This window comes from Camellia sinensis, chromosome 3 (assembly GCF_055761805.1).
Source record: "Camellia sinensis isolate YWXY chromosome 3, ASM5576180v1, whole genome shotgun sequence".
NCBI classification, from domain to species: Eukaryota; Viridiplantae; Streptophyta; class Magnoliopsida; order Ericales; family Theaceae; genus Camellia; species Camellia sinensis.
This window is the reverse complement of record NC_138963.1, coordinates 172,505,244-172,515,202: the sequence shown is the minus strand read 5'-3', so window position 1 is coordinate 172,515,202 and position 9,959 is coordinate 172,505,244. Positions and strand designations below refer to the sequence as shown.

General features: G+C 36.0%; 1 long non-coding RNA gene across 1 annotated transcript; it reads right to left on the bottom strand.

The window, feature by feature from the left end:
• Window positions 1-6,116: 6,116 nt before the first annotated feature.
• Window positions 6,117-8,569, bottom strand: LOC145822913 (uncharacterized). Its single transcript, XR_014364769.1, has 2 exons — window positions 7,149-8,569; window positions 6,117-6,405 (listed from the first exon to the last, which is right to left on the bottom strand). It is a non-coding gene; the product is annotated as an uncharacterized LOC145822913 (long non-coding RNA).
• Between the last annotated feature and the right edge of the window lie 1,390 nt (window positions 8,570-9,959).

Below are 9,959 nucleotides of genomic sequence, written 5' to 3'. Positions count from 1 at the left end.
AGTTAGGCATCAATCCGTTAGGACAGAATTGAGCAGCCTTCACTAAAATAGGCATATCTCTCTGCACACTTAGAATTTAGAAGTGAAGCTGCCACCATTGGAAAGTAAATTTTCGGGGATTCAATTTAGACTCAAGAATGACCTGAAACCGAGTCCGGATGAGGGAGATATACCCATTACAAATCGATCTTGGAAGCAGATTTTTGTGGCCGGCCACTTTTGTGGCTTGCCTGCCTGTTGTGCAAATTTTGTTCATTTTGAGTGTTTTGGCCTACCAGGTGTCCCCCACTAGTGGCCTACTGGCCACTTGTGTCCAAAAGCAAATTTTTGCAAATATTTGTTGCCAACTATTCTTACATTGCTCCACCTGTCTTTATATAGATATTTTCGACTAAAGCTCATATATTTCTATATATAGAGGACCTTCTCTCTTGATTTCAGGGTTAGAAAAATTTAGAAGTGAGAAAATCTTTATGTAGAGCAAATTTTGGAAAATTCCTCTCTCTACAATTCTCTCTTTCTTTTGCAACTTGCATAGCCTTTGCCTAAACCCTCTAAACCAAACCTAGAGAGCTTCTTGCTGAGGTGATTTGAGCTTGAATTTGAGCTCTTGAGGCACTTGAGAGTGTGAAATTTGTGGTTTGTAATTCAAAGAAACATTCGTCTTCAACAGGTATACCTTCTAGGCCTTTTGTACCATCTTTACACTACTTGTTTTCCATCTTTTCTACTGTTTTTTGTACTATTTATTACTTGTATTTTGGGCTAAAACTTGTGGTTTAAGGCCATTAAAGGTTGAGAGGTTGATAGCCCTTCTTTGAACCTTGATTTTAAGGCATTTGCCCTTGTGTTTCTCACCTTGTTATTAACTCTTTTTTGAGCTTTTATCATTGGTTTTCAGAGTTTTCCAGAGGCTAAAAATCATATTTTGAAGTTTCAAAAATAGAGGGGGTAGCCTCCCCTCCTTGTGCTTGTTTGCTAGCTTAATTGCTCCATGCTTTTAGCTTACTCTTTTAGCTGTTTTTACTTTAATTCCAACACTGTTTTTGCTTACTTTAGGACTATTTTGGGCTGGTTATGTCATTTATGCTTTATATTACATGCTTGTAGTGAAATGATCCTCATAGGTTTGGTGGTTTAGGCTTTAGCCACCAACCTATTTGAGTTAATAGTATTTATTTCTTTATTTCCATACTTGTATTCATATCTAATCATCGTTGTAACCTCCCTCTTTTCTTGGCTTTTTCTTTACTTTGAAAGTTGGTTCAAACTAGTTGCATGTTTAAAGCTTGAGATTGAGGTCTTGTGCTTACTGGTTTAATCCCTTTGGGGAATCATTACCAACGGCATGACACTTCTCTCATGCCTAAAACAACTCTCGGTTTGATGCTTCTTTCCATTAAGGGACTTAAAGCTCACATTTGGCCTTAATTTGCTAAGGAATGGTTGGTAATTTAAAATGAAGTAATAAAATGTGGACTAAAAAATGATGCAAGATAATAATTTGGTTAGGGTTCAATCAGACGTTAATTGAACCTTTGAGTCTTGGATCGTTTCATACTTGTTAGCGATGTAAACGATTTAAGAGTCAATGTCAACCACTTCCCTTGATCAATCCATGATAGGGAGGGAGTTTGAAAGTCTTTATTTGTTGCATTTATTGAACTTGCACACTTTGGTTCATAGGCCATCATGCAATGAAATTGCATCGATTGATGGTTTGTGAATCAAGTTTACCACTCCTTTGAGTTGTTTGATGATAAGGAGGGGTGAGTTGTGCAAACAACCCTTGAGAATACCCTACTCTTGCTCTGTTTGTTCTCTGTTGCAGCAGGAAGAACCAAGCATCAGTGGCCGGCAAGCCACCTTTTGTGGACGACAGACCATCATTTGTGGCCGGCAGGCCACCACTTCTAGCCTGCCGGCCACCTTTGCAAAACCCAACAGTGCCCTTTTGAAACAAAACAGAGTTGGTTTTGAGGTGAAAAATAGTGCAATTGTTCTACTGTGCAACAGAGGCATCTGGCAGCAGAATAGTGGCTTTTTCAAGTGGAAATTCACGCATGCATGAGCATTCCTCGTGTCCCGAGGCAGAGTAGTTAGAGTAGTTAGCTTAATATTTCTCTCATATTGTATTCATGTTGTAATTAGTTAATTTGTAATTCATTAGTTAGTTCTAATTTGCTAAATAGTTAATTAGTGTAATTAATTAGCTAGATACATAGACTATTTAATTTGTTGTAATAATTAATTAGCTAGTTTAGTTAATTATTTCATTCGTTTTGTAATAGTTAGTTAATTCGTAGTAATTAGCTTAGCTAGTTAGTTTATTCGGACCCTCCTACATGAGGGCACACAATTGTAATAATGTATATGTTTTCCAACCCCACGTCTTTCTCCCTTTTATTTACTTGCTTATAATGGTTAGTTTAGGACATCATGTTTTGTTTAGCATCTCTCATGTTTGCATCCACTTGTCTTACATACATTGAGGCTCGGTTCATCACGCTAACTTACATTGTTAGTTTAACACTTCTTTGAAAACGTGCTTAGACCGCATGCTAACAAATTGATTAACATGCCATGTTAAGTAGCCGAGCCTATTTAGTAATTGCACATCACATGTGTTGCATTAGTCATATTGCATTCGTTAGGGTCATACATTTTTTCTAGCTCTTTTGTTTATTTTGGCTTGGAGTACTAAGTAAATTTTTACTCGTTTTAGCATATCGCATGAGTATGATTGTTGCCATATCCAACATGTTCACTATGAGACTAATTGTTTAAATGATATAACTGTTTGAATGTCTGTAAATGAAGGCTAGTTGCTTGACTTGGGATAATTTGATTAATGTCCATTTTAGCCCATTTTTTCAAGTGGCACATTCACAAATTCTTTTAAAAATAAAACATTAAATCAAACATTTCAATTCTTGCAAAATTAGTCTATACCTGTGTAAGTCACATTGTAATGCTAGTCTAATAAATCGGAACAAGAGCATATAATGTAAATAAGAATCACATCATGATTAGTAGAGGCCGATCTTTGATCGGGTGAGGGGGGTGCTCAATTCGTGACCTTCTCCTCTCATATTTAAGTTCCTAAGCTGAGACAACTTTGGTGACGACGAACTAGTGATCTTTGGTACAAGCCTTGGGTTTCCTAAATTTTCCAAAAATGTTTAGGTGACGACTCTGAAATTTGGCAAAGCAGCCCATTTTTGGCATTTTATTCAAAATATCGATTTTTCAAAAAGAATTGCCAGATTTGGACTCTTTTTGTGTTTTCACTATTTCACATTGTACTTGTGAAATCAGATTCAAAACCACAAGTAGAGTCCGAACTGTAAGGCTTCTCGTCTTCCGAAAGGAGTGTGAAAAGTCGAGCTACAGGTAGTAGGCTGTGTTTGGTGATGTTTTGTAATCATAATTTCACCCCTCTATTTGCATCCTCCGTTTGGATAGAGTTTTGAAAATGTGATTTCACCACACATTTCAAAACATATTTCTCTTTCACGTTTGTCATATCTCTCTCTTTTGTATTCTCTATTCTGAAAAGCAGAGGGGTTTTTAAGTTTTGTGTCTACTCAGTCATCCTCCCAAACGTCCCCCCGGACGTCCGACCGGTTGACCAAAACAATGTATTTTTTTTTTTTTACAATTGCCAATCGCCACCTATTATTTGGGGAAAAAATATATATATTTGTTTTTTATATTTTTTAAATATAAAATTTATTTTTTTTAGACCAAATGACAAATTGTTTTTTTGAATTGAATGTTAAAAAGAGTTTGGTTGTGAGTTTTGAATAGAATTTGTAATAGAGTTTTGAGTTGTGCGTTTGGTTATTAGTTATAACTTTTTAAATTAAGTTCTGAAAACTCTTTTCAAAACTTATAACCAAACAGATTTTCTCAATTCATATGTCACATAAAAAATTCAAAACTCAATTCAAAAATCTTTTCAAAATTCATAACCAAATATATTTTCTCTTTTCAAATCATAATTCCAAAACTTACAAACTCAAAATACAATTATTTTATCAAATCATAATTCCAAAACTCCACCAAACGCAATCTAGGTTTTTTTTTTTTTTTTTACGCACTTAGCGGCGCAAAATTCTGACAGTTAGATAATCTAACAGGCACCCTATGATAGGTAAGGGTGTTATCAGATAACCATCTATCAGTTCGTTTCAGAAGTGGGTTGACTTTTTAACTTTTTGATTTTTTGATTATTTTAGTCTAGGGTTAAAAAGTCTCGTTTGGATTGAACTTTTTGACTTTTTTGACTTTTATGAGAGAAAGAATGCAATAATTATAGATTGGATATAATATTTTATTTTATTGGACTAAAAAACTTATTTTATTATTATTTTTATTTTCTTTTATTATTTTAGCCAAAAAATCCCCAAACCTATCTTCCCATGCAAGCACATATATGTTTCAAAAATATTAGATAATTTCTCATATTCAAGTAGGTATTGTTGATGTGAGAGAAAATATTAGATAATTTATCCTATTCAAGCACATATAAGTAGGTATTGTTTTATTTTTGTTTTGTTATTTTAAAAATTAAAAATTCCATAATTTTTATTATATACAATTATTTTTCATAAAAATTATATTTTTGAAGTTTTCACAATGAGATTTATCAAATAAGACTAATAGTGAGTATAAAATTTTATAAAAATAAAATATTATTTTTTTAGTTATATGAAATTAACAATTTCTCAATTTACAAAATTATCCAGTAAAATTGAAAATATTATCAATTTTTGAGAAATTTCTCAAATTTTTTCAAGTTTAAAACTAAGTCAATTTTTCCAATTTTATTATCATCAGTTTTAAGCCTAGACAAAACTAAAAAATTAAGAGAAAATTAGTGATAAATCTAATTTAAAGAGTGTATAAGATAATAGATCTAGTAAATATTTTTTTTTAGTAAGAGGTTCACCATTTATAAAATAATTTGATGAAAAATTTTTTTGTTTATTTTGAAAAATATTTTATTTCCAATTTTGCCTCTTAATTTTTCTGTCGACTTTCATTGACTGTGTTCAAATTTTTTCTCTATTTGTGCAAAAAAATTTTCCTATCTATTCAAAAAAATTTCTTACTTGCTCAAAAAAAAATTCTTTTGTTCAATTTTTTCTTATCTGTTCAATTTTTTACCCTATCTGTTCAAAAATTTTGTGGGTTTCTTTGTTTATCTGTTTAAAATCTGTGGATTTCTCTATCTATCTGTTTAAAACCTGTTCTAATGTTCCCGATCTGTTGAAATCTATCTGTTCAAACAGATCCAATACAAATTCTTTCAAAATTGAACAAATCTGTCCAAAATTTTTTTTAATCAGTTTCAAAATAGACTCAGAGATCCTATACTGCCAACAAATTTTCATAATAACATGATTTGTTATATACCTGGTACATACATAATCCAGTTTTGTTATTTAAAGTAGGGTTCACATTAGATTCTAGTGCCCCATTTTCTGCATCAGCTGCAAAAATGGAGCTACCAAGTTATCTCCTTTTTAATTTATAACCTGAAAAAGGTTTCCTGGAGTGTTGCAAAACCAACTATTTTAGCCACCAATATAAAAAGTTACACGATTGAGACTGTATTTGGATCATGAATTTGAGTAAGAATTTGAAAAGAAAAAGCAAAAAAATAAGTGAAATTTGAATGACATATAACTACATTTCACTATCATTTTCTCTTTCTCTTTCTCTTTCCAAATCTATATCAAAATTCATGATTCAAACGCAGCCTAAAAGTTTTGGTGATGGGAAAAAGAGGAGGTGGCGGCTGATCTGGGTGGGTGGTTGGTTGGATTGCTTGGTGTCTTTACTCGTGTCTCGCTCAAGTTTTTGTACAAGTCTGCACCAAATTAAAATATATATTGCTTAAACCCTAAAATGATTTTGGACTGTTGAGTTTGCTCAAATTACACCCCTAATTAGAGCCAGATTTCAAGAGTATTACCACCTAATAGAAATGGGGAGGGTGCCAACTTGAGCAACTAGAGTTTAACTCTTAAAATTTAAGAGGTTAGGGACTCTAATCAATCTAAATTCTATTGTTTAAATATATAATTACATATAATAAACATAAAATATGAATATATAATACCAATTATTTTTATACAGTTAGATTTAATCATATTTCAATGTAACCAATTCTAATGTTTGGTGTGTACAACTCAAATTAATTTTTTTATATGGTCCCTATTTGCAATTTTTTTTTTCTTCTTTCCAAAGTGTACTATATTGGTTTAGGACAAATCATGTTAAATTTTTTATGTTAATTCAAGTAAATCCTTCTATACTTCCAGCTGAATTTGAGCAGACCCCCAAGCTGAATTTTTTTTATGTCAATTCCGTTAAGTTGCAGCACTAAGACGAAATCTGCAGAAACAGTAAAAAATGAGTGAGATCACACACTTATCTAACCAATAACCCAACCACAACAATGACAAAAAAATTGAGGAAATTTTAGTCCCCAAATTATCACTCAAAAATTAATTCAACTTCTATCCTTTTATTATACTAATTTTACATTTAAATTATTCAATTTTGGATCAATTTTTGTAATATAGATTTTTACCAACCTAGTTTTCAACTTACTACTAATTGATCAGTCGTATGGAAATTTATTAAGGGGATAAACTAGTTGCAATTGCTATAAAAGAGACCAAGAATAAATTAGAAAATTTGGATTCAATTAGTTTCCCTAGAACCGGCACAAGATAAGTACATAAACTATAACTCAATAGTGCAAAAAAAAAGTGCCTAAAGTAATTTATTTCTTGATTTCCACAGAAGGTCTTTTTCTTCTATTTTTCAGTATAATATTAGGTCAGTTTAACATTCATGTAGCTAGGTTCTTTCCAAGAACTTCCCTGAAGCTAAAGATCAAAGATAAGGGGAATCCTTTTGGGGAAATAATAGTATAGTGGTAACAGTAAAAAAAAAATTACAAAATCATAGAAAAATATAACATTTTAGTTATTAAAGGGTATAACCTTCTCATTGATTTGTAAATTTTTTTTGACTGATACACTGCACTGTTATTTCCCTATTTGTTTTTCTTCACTAATTAAGACACAAAACCTCAACGTGTAATGGACTAAAGTCAACCATCATTTTACCTTAAAGAAAATTACATATATGGGACCCAATTACAAAGACTTCCAAGTTCAAAGTCTATATAGGATAAACAATATGGGTACTGATAATGCAACATGGTCAATGCAGGATGGGTCGGACTGATCCACGCATTCCATGGGTCTGTTGGCCTTCATCTCCTTAGTGCGTGCCTGCAAAAGGTCCGGTGGGAAGGCACCATAACTGGAGTGATAACACTCCGATGATCAAATTAGATTGGAAGTGATAGAGAGTAGTTAGAGAGAGAGAGAGAGAGAGAGATAAAGAGTATTACTTCTTGTCCTTTACATTCTTCACAAGCTTCCTTATACCTTTTACCAATCATTTCCTTATCCATTCGAACTGTCTTATTGGCCGAAAATCTATGGTCTACTCGTCGTCGGTCATGGCAGTTTCACCATAACAAGGGACGAGAGGTCTTGTTGCATTTAATGCCATAGCATCCTCATTTAATGCTTGATGCCTGGGCTCAATAACACTGCAGGATCTTTGTCTGCCACGTGGCTAACTCCCTGCCTAACAGGTGTCTAAGTATCACAAGGCCTGGACCAACGTGGGTTCTTCGGTGGGCCTACTGTTGAGTTTCACCTACTAGATTATAACTAAATGACCGTTTGGGCCGCCCAAGGTAGTTGTGGTTTGGGCTATCCTAGGTCATGTGGGCCATGCCCATCAGTGGTCTCATATTCCCGAGCGCAGCTTTAGTGCAGCGAAGGGAATAAGAAAGGTGATGGTAGTCCCCAAAGTCGCCAAAGGTGGGACCGAGCGAGTAAGGGAGTGGACAGGTGAGGAGGGACAAGGGTGGATGGTTGTCTTGGTGACTGACCGTCAAGAGAGCCAAGTGCAAAGCTGGGCAACCGTCGGGGTAGCCAATCGTCAAGGTGGCTGACCGTTAAGGTTGTCGATTGTTGAGTTGACCTATCGTCAAGGTGGTCGACCGTCGAGGTGACCGACCATCAAGGCGGCTAACCGTTGAGTTGACCGACCATCAAGGTGGCCGACTGTTAAGGTAACCGACTAGGAAGATGGTCGACCGTTGAGGTGACCGACCGTGAAGGTGGCCGACCATTGAAGTGACCGACGGTCAAGGTGGCCAACTATTGAGGTCACCGACCACGGAGACGGTCAGCCGTTGAGGTGACCGACCTTCAAGGTGGCCAACAGCTGAGGTGGTCGATCGCTGAGGTGACCGACCATCAAGGTGGTAGACCGTGGAGGTGGTCGACCATTGAGGTGACCGACCGTGGAGATGGTTGACCGTTGAGGTGACCGATCGTTGAGGTGGTCGACCATGGGATCTAGGAGGTTGACTTGACGGCTTTGATGGTACACGGGGCTTGAGGTGTATAGGTGCGGGTGATGATGCGATGGGAGACAGATGAGACAGAAGAGAGAGTTGGTGGTGGAGTGGCTATCAACATGGCGCAGTTTAGGCCGTTAATGGGGAGTTTGAACTATTTGTGGGAGGTAAAAAGGCTATTTGTTTCGTTCCACTTCCGTTACCTATCTTTTTATTCCCTCTATATTTTTGGCGAAATTGTTTTCGAACTGGAAAATTTTAACTGCGATCCCTAGAGCACAGGCAAACCTTGGGCGTTCGGACTTGTGCGGTTTTCGTACCTTATTGCTAAAAACCAACATATTCTAGACTTCTCATTCATAGCTGCGAATTCCCCTTTGTTTCACATCTCGAATTTCCTTGCTCTAACCATCGAAGCGATTTATAGGAACATAAGGGATATGGCACAAAAGAGAGTCCCTACCATGACACCTGATGCCCTAGGGGATGACAACAGGGTGGCCCTCACAAAGAAGTATAGAGTGAAGAGGTTGGTTGTGAAGAGGATGGAGAGACCACCACGCTCTATTCCTGCGATGATGATATCAGCCGCCTAACCGTTGAGTCAAATTGCCCTTGACCACTGGCATACTAATGCGGGTAAATCAACGTTAACGCCAGAGGATCTGGAAGAGTTGCGTACCAAATACCAGATCCCGAGGAGCGAGGAGCTGAGGCTACCAACACTACAAAAAATTTGACTTTTTGCGATGGCAAAATGCCGTCGCAAATACTCAAAACGCCGTCTCAAAAATTTTTTTGAGACGGCAACTGACTTTTAGCGACGGCAAAGGGCGGATCACAACAAAAGGTGTTGCTAAAAGTTTTTTGCGATGGCAAAAATGTCTTTTTTTTGCGACAGTAAGTTGCCTTTTTTGCGACGGAATTATGCCGTCGGCAATAATATGCAAAAATCTGGGATTTTTTGAGACGGCACTATATTGTCGTCGCTAAAAGTAGTATTTGCGACGGCAAAAATGCCATCGCTAAGACCATCTCCAACGATGCATTAAACCATGCATCAGATTTGAAATTTGATGAAAAAGTGACTTTTTTAAGCTCCAATGGTTTCACCAATTTGATATCAAAATGAGAATGGAACAAATATTTCATCAAACTGAGGACAAGCTCTGTATATCAATATTTCACTGTGCTTGACCGTTGGGGTGGGCCAACCGGATGTCCGGCTGGTTTACCCACCGGTCGACTGGTTCTCTTTCAAATACATAGGTTCAAACCGGTCAAAAAGGTTCAAACAGGTAAAAAAAAAAAAATTAGCCTTACCGCCCCTTCCCTTTTGATGCACGGTTGGAGCAAGCCATATTAGATTGAGAAAATTGACTTTTTTTTACTCAAATTTGGTGAAAATTTTGGTTCACCGTTGGAGATGCTCTAAAAGTGTTATTTGCGACTGGGGTACTTGCCGTCGCTAAAAGTTACTGAGACAGCACAGACG